Source organism: Limulus polyphemus, unplaced genomic scaffold, assembly GCF_000517525.1.
Source record: "Limulus polyphemus unplaced genomic scaffold, Limulus_polyphemus-2.1.2 Scaffold2277, whole genome shotgun sequence".
Classification (NCBI taxonomy): domain Eukaryota; kingdom Metazoa; phylum Arthropoda; class Merostomata; order Xiphosura; family Limulidae; genus Limulus; species Limulus polyphemus.
In genome coordinates, this window is record NW_013667887.1 from 1 (window position 1) to 15,771 (window position 15,771).

General features: G+C 31.3%; 1 long non-coding RNA gene across 1 annotated transcript; it reads right to left on the reverse strand.

The window, feature by feature from the left end:
* Positions 1–10,578: 10,578 nt before the first annotated feature.
* Positions 10,579–12,095, reverse strand: LOC111087545. Its single transcript, XR_002612220.1, has 2 exons — positions 11,066–12,095; positions 10,579–10,868 (listed from the first exon to the last, which is right to left on the reverse strand). It is a non-coding gene; the product is annotated as an uncharacterized LOC111087545 (long non-coding RNA).
* Between the last annotated feature and the right edge of the window lie 3,676 nt (positions 12,096–15,771).

Here is a 15,771-nt window from a genome sequence, read left to right on the forward strand (position 1 = left end):
TACAGCTGCTTCTTCCACTAATGATGGTGTTCTGTGTGATAGCCATTGTCATGTTAGATTCCTCACTATGAAGAGTGATAAAGTTTTTACAAATCAAAAATTTTCTTTGAAAAAATAAAAAGATTGTGATTAGACAATTTTATAACTGTATGCTATATACAAGAGAATATTTTTATTTTTCATCACAAAAGTACTTTAGCATTTATATCATAATTGTGAAAGGATTGATAGTGGTTGAACTAGTTACTAATTTACTCAATATTTATTATTTTACATTATCAAAACCCTACCAGCTTGCAACTATGTAGCATTCATTAATAGTTTTTTGGAAATACAGTATGGTGTAATAATATTAAAATGCTACACAGAGTTGGTGAATGAAAAATAAAGAGATCTTGATTCCAAGGTTCTGTAATTTTAACTCTTTCCTAATGGTAAGAATTTATTGGACTTTGGTCACCAACATAACAAAAAAGTTCTCAAGTATAGATTAAGTCATTAAAAAAATATGTGCACAAGATAAAATAAGTTTCAGCTGAAATATATCAACTCAAACAATTTATACTGAACTATTATGTTAGTGCAAATAATCATGAAAATTCATCGTTCAGATTATTGAAAAAGAACATTGTTTTAAAATTTCATTTCCTGATCAGTTTTTGTAATGAGAAAGTAAAAATAATTGTTAAATTACCTTTCTGAACTAAAAAATCATGAAAACTAATTGCTGGAGTGGAGTTTTTGGAATTAACTGATGGTCAAAAGGAGGTGGGGGGGGGGGGTGATGTAGCCTTATCTCTTGCTGAAATAGGATACAGTTTATAAAACTACTGCATTAAGTTTTTCCCAAAAATTTATATAAGACACATTTTGCATATAGGTTACTCCCCGTAAAGCTATGCCAAGAGGAAAAATTTAAATCCTCAAGCTCTTCCTCATAGCAAAAAAATATTACCTGTTTTACATGTACATCTTAAATGTAATTTGAAAATTACCTGTTTTACATGTACATCTTAAAAGTAATTTGAAAATTACCTGTTTTACATGTACATCTTACAAGTAATTTGAAAATTACCTGTTTTACATGTACATTTTAAAATGTAATTTGAAAATGTGTGTTAATCTAATTCACCATTTGCACTAAAGTTATAGCCATTACATAATAAGGTCACAAATAGAGATGTGTTTGTCATAGTATGAAAATCCAATCCTCTTTGTTGAGCAACAGAGCTTTATAACAGTGTAACTAGATAAAATGTTTGAGCTTGTTTCTGGTCAGATAATAAAAAAAAATGTTCTGTTCTAAGAAAGTTAAGCATTGTTGGAAATTATAGAAATGACTGTATATTTTTAACTAGGTTTTTTAAGTGTTCCGAAAAGGAGTAGGATTCAGCTGAAAACCTTATCTCTTTTTTTAAAGTTATAATTTACTGCAGTGTGCATAACATCATGCTTATAATAAAATGTGTTAAAAATATGAAAATTGAACCTTAAGTTGAGTAGTTTTAGAGTTATATACACACACACCTTCAACCACTAGTTCAGTAAAAATAATTCAAACCTAACTGTTTCTTTTTCTGGTCTGCAGATTTTATATGAAGAAAAAAAATGTGTGTTCTAAATTATAGGAGAATTTGACTTAAGGTCTTTGAATTTTTTTTGGTTTAAGCTCTTAGAGGTGTGTTTGTTAATTTAAGCTCTTGGAGGTGTGTTTGTTGACTTAGCTCTTGGAGGTGTGTTTGTTGACTTAGCTCTTGGAGGTGTGTTTGTTGACTTAGCTCTTGGAGATGTGTTCATTGACATAAGCTCTTCATAATGTGTTTGTTAACTTAAGCTATTGGAATGTGTATGTTGACTTAAGCTTTTGAAGATGTATTTGTTGACTTAAGCTTTTGGAGATGTGTTTGTTGACTTAAGCTTTTGGAGATGTGTTTGTTGACTTAAGCTTTTGGAGATGTGTTTATTGACTTAAAATTTTGAGAGTGTGTTTGTTAACTTATTCTCATGTTCCAAATATTTGTATGTTAATGATTATTAATTTGGGGAAAATTTTTCTACCCTGCACAATGCTTTTTTTTTCGGTCATAAAAAATTGTGATTTTAAAAATATCAGAGGGAATTTTCAGAATCTCCTATTGGGCTAATACCACTCAAGTCTATGCTTACTTCTATTTATGATTGGGTAAGCCTACATGCACCGTCTGCTCATTGTCACTTTGCTTTCAGTTCATACTGTGTCAATAAAGCTCTAGGCCTAGCCTACCTACATGAAAACACTGTGTGAAGTCAGCAACAATTGCAATCGACCTGCTGCTTCAGTGGAATTTTCTGACTTGTTAGGCTTTCTACATGCAATTCATGTTCATTATGCTGAGGTTTACCAAGTTACGTGTTAGTCGATCAAGATGGGTACATGTAACTCAATTATGACCACCCCTTTATGTTCAATGAATACTTAACTCTTTGGCAATAGGCTGAGGACTACTGATTATCAGCCAGCCAATCAGCTTACCTCAGTGCTTTATAAGTCAGTTGAACTTAGGGTTGCATATTTTTGCTGCATATTACTTTTTTTCACACTTCCCAATAGATATAGACCACTGGGAATATTCAAGTGAATGATGTTGGAGTAACTGAGAAAACAACCAAAGAGAATCCTATCACTAGCCCGAGATGGCATGATCCAATTCTGGTCACAAGCTAGGAAAGCCTATCTCTTGAAAACAATCACTGCTCTGAAGAACAACTTCATTTCAAATGCTTTTGATGGAACAGAAGATTTTCTTGTCTCCGATAAGCTGTACTCTTTGATGGGGGACCAGATTACAACCTTTTGCTGCAAACTTTTGAAGTCAAAGCCACCCATGAGTGTGATAGAATTAGTCAAAAGGTGTTGTAACTAAAAGATAGAGGGAAGGAATTCCTGACGATGAAGTGTAAGAACTGATGAAATTGGAGCAACTATTGAAGATGAATTATCAGACAAAGAGGAAGATGGCATGAAGGAGGTTGTTCCTTCCACCAGTGATGAGCTTAGTTTGTTATTGAAAAGCAAACAACTAGGCCTTACAACACTAATGATTCATCCATAAATGCAGATGTCTCCTTCTTAAATGAGCTGGGAGAGTTGCTTGAAAAACACACCTCAAAACTCTTCATTCAGGTGTTAGTTCCAAGACACTTACTCCAAAGACAGGAGAAGCATTAAGAAAATAATTCTTTCTGATGCCAACATCTGTAAACTATTAGCAGCTGGAAATAAGTAAATGAAATACAGCAGGTCAGAGCTGGTAGAAAAGAAAATCACTGTTTGTGAAGGAAATACTGCAAACAACCATAGCTTCCCCTCAGGATCTCTTGTCCTTCTGAAGACTGTGTTTTACCAGCTTGCATCATCAATGTCAATCCTTTGTCTGTCAGGTCTTTTGAGTCACTTCTAGGTCAAGAAGGACTACAAATCCTCTGACAATGTCCTTTAAGAAGACATTGAAAACATCCTTGATGATCAACCTTGTGTCTGGTGGACCAAGAATGTTCTATAAATTCAGTCTGTGAACAATCATGTTATTTACCAATAGAAATATTTGGTTTTTAAGTTCACCTTTCCTTTCGATAGTGTGCAAATGTTGCTTAAAACTCGGATCACTTAAGTGGGTATTAATGAACTAATGAATTTAATTTGTTTGATGCAGTCAGCAGTAATAAGTAAAATCATAAACGTTGTTGTTACCTTTGCTGTTACTCCCAGATTTTGTTTGCCTCTGTAGAATTTGTCACTCTGCTTAATAGTTAGTGTTTCAAATTTTGTATTGAATATTGAATTCCTTGTACCTCCAGTCAGACTAGCTTTCTCTGCTCTAAAATCCGATAATATTTCAAATAATACATTACTTTTAATATAGCACGTTTTTAAATAATGCACAGTATTAAAATTTAAAATTGCTTTTTATTGAAGATGAATAACATTTAATTATATCTGATTGTTGTAAATGGATACTCCAAATCATATCACATTATTTCGGTAACAAATAACTTTTCTTTGAAGTTTTCCCACACTGCAATGATTGGTAAGATCTCTCTCCCTCCAATATACTTCATTGTACATCTACTAAAGTACAGTAGATGTCTGTTCAGGATATATTTTTTCTCATTATGTCAGATGATTTTCAGTCATAATACTTGAGATTTTTTTTTCATTTGCATCATGTTAGTTGTTTTGATTAATAAATTTCATTCATTAATCCTTTAATTTTCTTGTTTGTGAAATGTTTGTACATGCATGTGTATTTCTTGGTTTGAAAATATATTATTCATTATAATTTAAAAATGGACAAAGACAACAGCAATAAAATGACATTGGTTCACTTAAAATATATTACGTTTCCAGGATGAGGTCAAAAGGCCGGTGGAAAAGACAGCTACAGCGAGTATCTCTAGAGTGAGGAGATGTATTTGTTGACTTAAACTCTTGGAGGTGTGTTTGTTGACTTAAACTCTTGGAGGTGTGTTTGTTGACTTTTACTCTTGGAGGTGTGTTTGTTGACTTAAGCTCCTGAAGGTGTGTTTGTTGACTTAAGCATTTCAACAGCACAAGTACCTACAGTCAAGCTTGGTACCAACAGGTTACTTCAAACTTCCAAGACTTTAAGTTAACAAACACACCTCCAAGAGTAAAAGTCAACAAACACACCTCCAAGAGTTTAAGTCAACAAACACACCTTCAGGAGCTTAAGTCAACAAACACACCTTCAGGAGCTTAAGTCAACAAACACACCTTCAGGAGCCTTATTTTATTTTCACATCTAACATGATCTGTGTCTATTGCCAAGAAAAATAAAGCAGTGTAAAGTGAGTTGTATTACAAGTGAGAAAGTACAACATCAACTTACAGTGCCTTGCAAAAATATTTATTATATTAATTTCAGACCAGTTTCTAATGATTACAAAGAACAAAAGGTGCATTTTTACTCACTTAAGTGTTATAACACAAAAAAATCTTGAAAACACATGTTGCAAAATCTTCACCCCCTAATATGATTATTCAGTTAATATTAGGTTGAAGCTCCTTTGGCAGCAATGACAGCTGAAAGTCGTTTTGGATAACCTTCTACAAGCTTTTCACAGTATGCTGGAGGTATTTTTGTCCACTCATGCTTGCAGTTATCCTCCAGTTCTTGAAAGTTGGAAGGATGTCTTTAATGGGCAGCATATTTCAAGTCTCTTCACAGATTTTGGAGTGGATTTAGGTCTGGGTTTTGGCTTGGCCAGTCGAGGACTTTAATTTTGTTTCTCTGAAACCATTCATGTGTTGCCTATGATCTGTGTTTGGGATTGTCCTGTTGAAATGTAAACTTTCAACCAAGTTTTAATTTTTCAGTTGACTTCTTTAGGTTTACCTCCAACATCTGTGTATATTTTACACTGTCCATGATCCCTTGAGTGTGTACAAGTTCTCCAGTGCCAGCTGCAGAAAAACATCCCCACAATATTATGGACCCACCACCATGCTTGACAGTTGGGACTGTATTTGCCATGTCATGAGCAGTTTTGGGTTTCTGCCATACATACCATTTGTCATTTAACCCCAAAAGTTTTATTTTGGTCTCATCTAACCATAGAACTTTCTGACACATTGTAGGGTTAATGAAATGTTTACGAGCATAGCCCATTCACGATCTAAGATGCATCTTTGTCAGCAGTGGTTTCTTTTTTGCCACCCTACCATACAAGCTTTTTTTGTGTAAGGTACATGATATTGTTAAGGTGTGTTCAATAACTCCAATTGCTGCTATTGAAGTTTGCAGCTCCTTCAGAGTCACTGTTGGCTTGACAGTTGCTTTTCTGATGATTTTTCTGCTTGTTCGAGTGCAGACTTTCTTAGGGTGATCTGATCCTAGCAAGGTTGAGGTAGTGTGACACACTTTCCATTTCTTCACAACCAGTTTTACAGTACTTAATGTCAAATTGAGAACCTTTGAAATTGATTTATAGCCTTCTCTGGAATTGTGCTTCTGAACGATCTTCTCCTTTAGGTCTGTAGAAATTGTTTTCTCATCATTTTCTATATGTAACAGTAAACCAAATTTTAACTTTCAAAATACTCTACTTAAATCAATACTGATGGCTCTATATGACCTAAAGTATATTTTCACATGGCTCCATAGCACTTGTATTTACTTTAACAGGGAAGTGACATTAAATCAACAATGGTGAAGCCTTTTGCAACGTGTTTACAAGATTTTTTTATGTTATGTCACTAAATTGGGTAACAATGTACCTTTTGTCCTTTTTAATCTTTAGCAACTGGTCTGAGATTAATATAATAAATATTTTTGGCTATTTAGGTTGTCTTTCACAAGAAAATACCTAAAATTTATTACTAGCACAGGGGGGTGAAGGCTTTTGCAAGGCACTGTAGGTAGAAATACACATATTTATGTAATAAAGCTTTAAAGATTTTTCTGAACTGCTCAGCATCTTGTGTTACTACTTGCTTATTATCACCTTTTTTCACCTTCTTTCCACTTTTTCTATTATTTAATGATTCGTTTTACATTTTATATTTCACTTCATAAATATAACAAACTGCTTAATTATTTTTATTAATAAGTAAATTTTATTTATTATTCACATAAATGTTTACTTCAGTTTATTGTTATGGTTAGCTGTTTATAGATACCAGTAACTTTACATACTTTGATTCAATGGCCTAATTTGGCCCATTTATTAATATTTTGTCATTATTGTCAGCTGTTTTTTTAGGTACCAGTAATTTACTTCTGTGAAAGTACCAATAAAGTACCAGCAAAACATGTTAAGCACACTTAAAGGCAGGGGTAGAATATATACATATTATTTTTGAAAAAACTTAAATGAATAATTAATTTTAACTTTATTAATGCTAGGTGTAACCTTTATTATCACCATAGTTATCAATACAGAAATTTATCTAGGTAATCTAATACTTGGGTGTAGATGACATAGTTACCAGTTTTTTTAATTATACTTAGAATAATTACCCATTTTTATCTATTCTCTTTCATGTTTTGTTTTTAGCCCTACCTTGTATATACTATTGTAGTCAATGGAGCTAACTGTAACAAATTCAAAGTGATGCTTATTGATGGATATAGTTCTTTTTAGACTTTGTACCACAAACCACAATGTTATATACTGAGTTAGTACATGTAGTGTGAATTTTTATAATACTCATTATTACTTATACATAGGAGCAAGTCACTCAACAGTTACATCCTCCATTGCATCTTCTGTTCATCCATCAGCTCCTCCTGATAATGCAGACAACAGACAGGTCAGTGTTTTCAACTGGAAATTAATGAAAAGAAAGACATCTGTCAGACAACAGGACTACTTTTTTGAAATGAGAATAAACCATAAGAGAAAATTAGTTGTTGTTTTTTTCACAGAAGTTATACTCAAGTTTAAAAGAAACTACAATTGTCAGGCTGTGTAATCACCAATACTGTCATGGTATCGTAGAACAGTATTCATAATGTTAGAAATCATCATTTATTTGCTAGTGAAATTGTGTACTTAATATTTTATCACATTTTTTTAATTGCAGAATCTGCTTTTCTAAACAGTTAGTATTTTTTCCAGATATAAGCTACAAGTTATCAAATACAGATTTGACTTGAAGTGGTCAGTGAAAAAAAATTTATATTTAATATGAAAGATTAATAATAGAATTGAAAGTTAATATGATTTATAGTTTAAACAAGTTAGTGTATTTAAAATTTGTAACAATCATGCCACATTGGTTTATCAGCTTATTACCTTCAAAGTAGGTTTTATAATGGTTTCCAATAAGAGAGCATCTCAACCACTGGCAGCAAGGTCTTTCATTCGATACCAGAGCTTATCATGCAATATGTAAAACCTCTTTCAAAATGCTATTTATATCAGTTGCTTATAAAATATCAGTTATTGCTACTGGCCTGATACAATGGAGATGTTTTTTTGAACTTCTTATCAAAAAATCTGTACAAGGTCAGTGGAGAAAGACTCAAAAAGTTATCAGTCCTAGTGTGATAGAATGTCTCACAAACCACTGATCTGTAGATCATGCCATACAGTAACAAGCCATTATGAAAAATAATTAATATCTTATAAAGAACTGGTGTAAATAGAGTTATGACTTAGTATTTGTGTGTTGCTTGCCTCACTGACCTAATGGTATGCAGCAAGACATTCTTCTTACTGGAAACACATGCAGAACCAAAAACGATAGATTTGTAGCAACATATTATCAGTCTTATTGTGATATAATGTCACATAAACCATCAAAACTTGGTTATGTTCACTTATAAGTGTTACAGTACCAACCACCAAAACTTGATTATGTTCACTTATAAGTGTTACAGTACCAACCATCAAAACTTGGTTATGTTCACTTATAAGTGTTACAGTACCAACCATCAAAACTTGATTATGTTCACTTATAAGTGTTACAGTACCATAAAATGTTTTTTAGTTTCTTTCTTAGACATTCCTGGACAATATTAAGTATATCATTTATAAAGTTAAACAATTACTGTATAGATGTTTGTAAGTGTTTGTATATAGATACAGTGAATAAGTAGAAAAATGAGAAGCTGATAAAATGAAATAAATCTCATTAATTGACAGACTTGTTTCTGGCTTAAAAAAAAGAGCATTTGCACAAAACATTGCCAAGTTAATAAATTATTACCATAGTTTTTAAAGGTGATTTTTTCTCTCTAACAGTCTAATTTATATATATATACATATATAAATAAACACACACACTATTTTTTTTGTAGGATCAACTACCACCTTATTATTCAACTCAAGGCCCTCAACCAGTTCAAACAAATTGAGAGAGCAAAATGTGAGGTGTCTGCACCAACATCTGTGTAATGCTACATAATGAGCAAAGGGAGTTTGATTTTTTTTTTGCTTTCTGAATAACTCTCATGTCTGGATACTTTTAATTTCCTATTGCACAAAATAAACCAATTATTGCTCATGTTCACAGACTTTTCCTCTACAGATGATGAGTTACTACTCTTTCAGTGTTCTTGACACTTTTCAGACTTTAGTAAGTGTTCAGTGTTTTAAACACTTTTAGAACTTGTAGAAACTCCTAAAAGTTTTGAACTCTCTTAAATCTTTTTTTTTTTTCAGTTTACGAAAGTTCAAATCTTGTCAGGGAAAATGAAAAATGTTTGAAAATATTATTAATTAAAAAAAAACGTTTGATTTTGGTTTGATATTGTCATAAATTTATATATTAACAAAAACATTTTGTCCATAGTGGATTTAAATGTATCATTTTTGTATATACTCCAGATATTTGTTAACATGGTGGAAACCTTTTTTCTTTTCTTTTTTTCTAATTGAAGAAAGAAATGTAACAAGCAGTTGAAAAGTTTTTGATTTTTTAACATAGAGGTTATAAATGTGCTTAGCTAATCAGAATTATTATAACAGTCCTCAGACTTTATGAATGAAAATTTAACTATATACTGAAGAAAGAAAGCAAGAATAAAAAGAAATGTAAAAATGCTATCAACTTAATGAAATGTCTTTAGCATACATTGATCTTTGGTAGATTGTGAAAATGGTTTTGTTATATATGTGTATTTATTAATATTCATTTATACTTATTTTATATATGAAGAAAGCTACTTGTAAAGTTTCTTTCCTCTTAAGCCTTCCAAGTATGTGTATTGATTCTTTATGTACATACATTTGTATTTCATGTTTCCAAAGCAGCAAGTTGCATCTAGTTTCAATTCACTAAGGTAAACCATAGAAATCAAGTGATGTGGGTATAATAAAGCTTCAACATAAATAAATCTTAAAAAGGTTAAAAAAGTAACAGAAATTTTATCTCCAATTATACCTTTTTAAATAGTAATTGTAAAGTATATTTTTAAATAAAAAATATGATAGCTCTTATAGTATATTAATAAGAAACTTACATATCATTTAAAGTATAAGTTGTAAGTAGAATTAGGTTGAAAACATACAAAGCTATAAAATGCATGTTCTTGTATTTCAAATTTTGTTTGTTATTTTGAGTTATAATGTTTTTACAGCTATATTTTGTCATTATGTTCACTTTCTCCAACATGGTGGTATCTGGAACAAAACATTGAGATGGGGAAAAACAATGTTGAGACAAGTTGTGAAAACCATCCATGTGTTATCTTTATTACATATGTTTTCTTGTTTGTTTACTGTGTCTCAGTTGTTGTTAATTGCAGATTATCAATAAGAAATATCAGCATACTTTGAGTAACTACTAGTATGTAAAACACTATTTTCAATTAAAAATGCAATAAAATCGTACAAGAAATCTTGTGATATTTAGTAAAACTCCTATATATATATACACTTGTCAGTAGACATTCAGTAGTTTGTTTTTTTTTCTATTCAGAAGTAAAATTTAAAATATGTAATTGACTATACAAGGGTTATATTTTATTGTAGAAAACAGTACATTGTCAGTATTTTGTCTTGTAAAGCTGGATTACAGAAAAACAGAATTTCTCTTATAATGTATATATGTTTAGAAAGATATGAACTGTGTTATCAGATAACTTACACAATCTTGAATCAAATTACACACACATGCAAGATTGAAATTGTTTTTTTTTTTGTTTATTTAAAGCTTTTACTGTGAAGTTTTTGAATCGGCTTTAGCCTAAGTACAGTGTTCCAGTTGAAATTGTTCAAACATTTACTAGTGAAAAACTAGTAATGGTAAAAATGTGAAATAGATACCAATGTAAGGAGCAAAATTTGAAGCTATTTCTTATTTAAGTTTCAGTATGACCTCCATTTCAACTTACCACACAGTTTTTATATTTATATTCCACCTCACCCCCAACTTACCACACAGTTTTTATATTTAAGTATATGTTTCAGTATGACCTTCCATTTCAACTTACCACACAGTTTTTATATTTATATTCCACCTCACCCCCAACTTACCACACAGTTTTTATATTTAAGTATATGTTTCAGTATGACCTCCATTTCAACTTACCACACAGTTTTTATATTTATATTCCACCTCACCCCTGTCAAAACAGCTTACTTCCTATAATATTTGTAATTCTGAATTGTTGTTTTCTGTTCAGTGACAGTTTGGGAGTTGTTCTGTGTACTAATTCCTACCAGTAGATTTCACAGGATTAGTTGATGTTCAAAGTGTTCAGTTCCATGTTTGGATAATTTTCTTGTGTTATTTATGTCTTTAATCTTGTATCTTTTTGCATTTTCTAACTACTCAATTAAAACTTATCTAAAAAAGGCATAAAAGTTGCTAATAAAGGGGAAAAAATTTGAATTATTACTCTGTTATTTTAAAACTTTGTGCATCCTGAAGCCCTTGAAACAAAAATTAAACTGAAAGAAAAAAAAGTATATCAGAATTAAAGGTTTTTAATAATTCAGTATTTTATTAGTTCAGCATTTTGAAGAACATTCTATATGCAAGTATTATAGAATGCTATGTATATAAACACAGTGGTAAAAAAATTACCAGTGTAGTACATTGATCTTTTAATTTTAGTCTAACTATTTGGTGAGAAACCTCAGTCATTAGTAAAACAAATGAGATATTAACTTTCTTTAATACTGAGAATTTATTAGTATAGAAGATTGAAAAACTCTCATATTCAGCCATTTCAAACATGAGTTGGAACATAACTCACTGCCATGATTAATCCTTTTTTCTCTCTCTTTATTGATATGTGAACATCCCTCAGTGCCATAGTTAGTGTTGACATCTATTTGAAAAAAATGGTTTAATATCATTATATTTATTAATAAACTGATTTAGAATAAAAGTACTAGTACCAAGTTCTTCCAAAACAGTAGAAAGGGGAATATCTGACAGTGTTTTTCAGAATACTGCTACATTTCAGTATTCAGTTGTTATTTATAACATGAAAGAATATTGTACATTGAAGTACGGTTAAAAATTGTCATTGATTTATGTCTTGCATAAAATATGCTGTGCATGCCTTTTGTGATGGAAATTAAATATCAAAATGTGTGATCAGTTTTGGGCTTTGCATAGCTGGACTGTGTTTTGATACATTAAATTTATTCTCAGAAATATTAGCAATTTACTTTTCTTCTCACACTATTTAATAAATATGGTTGCTTTATTTAATTTTTCTGCACTGTGTATTTTTGGTAGATAAAGCACTTTAATTTCAGGGTTAGATATATTAAAGTGTAGTAACTGTTGGCTCCTGATGTTTATTATGGCTATATATTACTGGATACTGTTGAAAAGGAGCAGTTGTTTTTCTTATGCTCAAATGTTTTTATTGAGCTGTAAACATACTAGTTTCAACTTAACCATCTCTAACTGTATAAGTGTTAATTTAGTTAAAGGAAGCACATATTACTTTATTTACATTGTGCCTGTAGTAGCTGTGTGAGACAAAATTGTCTTGAATTCATACAATCATTAAGACAAGTATGTTTTCAGAATGTATGCTTTAGAACATTAATTATAATAAAAACTTTCTTACATCATTTTATATGTTAAAGTTACCAACATTTTTCACCAACCTGTATACTTTCAGGTTTTATTTTTATTATCTTTTCTAATGTTGTTTTGATCCTGTAATATTACTGTTCAAGAATAGCTGGTAGTAGTAGTAATGCTTGGAGATGGCTTGAATGGGTAATGAAGAAAAAACTTTAATATAAGTTTAACAAAACAGCAAATGTACAACGTTTTGACAAGGTTTTGTCATCATCAGGTACATTCAAGCCTTCTCCAAACATTATTAGTCTCAAAGTGGGTTTCTCGTAATCATATCTAGTAGTAGCTTTAGATGTTGATAAACTAAGCTGCATATTGTTTTACAAGTCCTGAAATTTATAAATTAATGTTGGTTAAACTTACTAATACTTTAGATTACAGTTGTTGTTAGCTATGTTTGTGTGATCTTTCCACTTGCTAGCACACTGCGGAATTATTTAAAAAACAATTAACAAACTGATATTGAAATAACAATTTTAAAGAAGTGTCTTTCTGAAATAAAGAACATATAAGTAATTACCTTTACCTAGTGTACTTTAGGAATTTAAGAGTGATGAGTTAAAAATAAACTATCATGTGAATCTCCTGGTTTAACACAAATTTACCAGTCACTAGTCAATAAGTGATAAAACATACTCATTCAAAAATTTCTATTCATTTTTAAGCTTATTATACTAATTTTATTTAATTTGACATATGAAGAAAAAATTGTAAGTAACAGTACAGCATAAGTTTAGACAACAGACAAAGAATGTTATATTAGCATTAAACACTTGTTAGTTTCTAATTTTTCTTTATAATACTTATATTAAAGTTCTTTTTTAGAAATCAGTGTTAGAAATGGCATAATTTCTGTAACTAACTGTAGCAAATTAATTTATTTTTGTCTTACTTTCTTATAAAGGTATAAAAAAAAAAATGTCTTGCATTTGTTTTAGGGTATGGGTATTTTGGTAAAAGAAAACGTACTATATTCCTGTAATTCTTATACAACTGGTGTGAATATTCTAAGCTCAGTAATATTATTACAATATTTAGAGTATTAATTTGTGAGTAACCAACAAAGAAGATGAAGGTGGTTTTGTACTTATGAAAATAGTTTACCATTTAAATTTTATTTTCATTATACTTGTTTAATCTATCAGACTTTATCTCTGCAAGTTTTTATCAGTAAAGTGTTTATTATTCTTTGAATAGTTGGACCTGAAACGTTATTTTTATGAAGAACTATAAGAAAGTGAACTAAGGTTTTTAAGGAATGGTGTTTATGTCCCATGTCTAGATTCATCAAGTTTAGAAATTCTTTGTTTTGTTTTTGTTGAAACCTAAATTTTGAAAGTCACAATGTGGATCTCTGCACATATTGATCAAGTAGATTTTATTTAAGTTCAATTTTGGTTGTTTGCCTGTGGATACATTATCGAGTAGAACTGCATTATGTGTACATAATAATAATTGTATATACACAGCAAATTGGTTTAAATATATATATATATATATATACAACTGGTGTTCATCAAGTTGTATTTATGATAATAATTATATAAAATGAATCTCTTTCTTTTTATTTTTGAACTTGGGATACATAATAACTTTGTAAAATTTTATTTCCACTTGATACTACTACATTAGTAGGATTTAAATTGTTTCATTGTATTGCATGACCTAGTTATATTTGACAGCGGTATTTCATTTTCATTGAATTGAAATGTAACACTAAAATAAAGGAATAATTAACCTTTATGGTTACTCAGTTTGCATCTGGGAAACACATTAATGAAATGTTTATTGATAATGATATTTATGTGTTTCCTAGCATCTCTTGTGTGTTTTGGTTTGATAAGTGTGCTATTGTTGTAGTGACTGTGGTTTGTTCTTACTTATGAAAATATTAATGTGTGCTTGTATTTACTTTTGATTTTAGTCACTTATTAATTTTTCATGAATCATATATTTATTGTAGAAGTATGTAAATGATGACCTCCAATAAATTTTATGTAATTGTCCATCTCAAAGTGAAGACTTGTATGAAAAATGACCTTGTGAACAATAATATACTTCATGGTTAAATTTATTTTTTCTATATTAGAAAAATGAGGTATATGAAAACACTATCTTAATAATTAAGATTCAAAAACGAAATGACCAGTTAACACAACAGAAATAGTTCAAAAACAGTGGTTAGTTCAAAGAAATTGCAACACAATTTATTTTCCTTGTATATTGCATGGCCAGGTGGTTAGGGCGCTTGACTCGCAATCTGTGGCTTGCGGGTTCGAATTCCCATCGCTGAACATGCTCGCCCTTTCACCTGTGGGGGCGCTATGGTGTGACAGAAAATCCCACTGTTCGTTGGTAAGAAAGTGGCCCAAGGTGTTGATTAGCAACCTACCCTTTAGTTTTACAGTGTAAATTAGAGACAGCTACCTAGAGAGGAGATGGGCTCTGCCAGGTAAGGCCCAGCATGGTCAGGTGGTTAGGGATCTCGACTTGCAATCTGCGTGTCACTGGTTCGAATCCCCGTCTCACCAAACATGCTCGCCCCTTCGGCCGTGGGGGCATTATAATGTGACGGTCAATCCCACTATTTGTTGGTAAAATAGTAGCCCAAGACTTGGCGGTGGATGGTGATGACTAGCTGCCTTCCCTCTAGTCTTACACTGCTAACTTAGGGATGGCTAGCGCAAATAGCCCTCGTGTAGCTTTGCGCTAAATTCAACACCAAAGGTGCCCCAACGGCTGTAAGTGTCCTCAGAACTCAAAAGAAAAAAATGTAGCAGTAAAACCTTTTTCTTTATTGACCCTCCAATTTTGCATTTTTCGTTATTTTAGGTAAACCATTTATAGAAATATTTTATGTGTCACTATTGTAAGGGCGACGTATCGCGTCGGCGTTTGGCATGTTTTTTTAGCCAAGATCCACTTGCAGAATTTCGATAGGTTCCTTTTTTTTAACACAAGCTTGTTATCTTGGAAGATACAGATGTCTTAGAAGCCCGATCCCAATGTCTGCTCCTTTTGTACCCTGCAAAAAGTCGAGGGACCTTCTGGGATGGAATGTCTTCCTCCTCGCTACAGGTGACGTCTTCTACCAGTACTGTGCTGGCCTGGGATATGATCAAACCTGTATAATGAATACTCGCTACTGGTGTCGTCTTCTACCAGTACTGTGCTGGCCTGGGATATAATCAAACCTGTATAATGAATACTCGCTA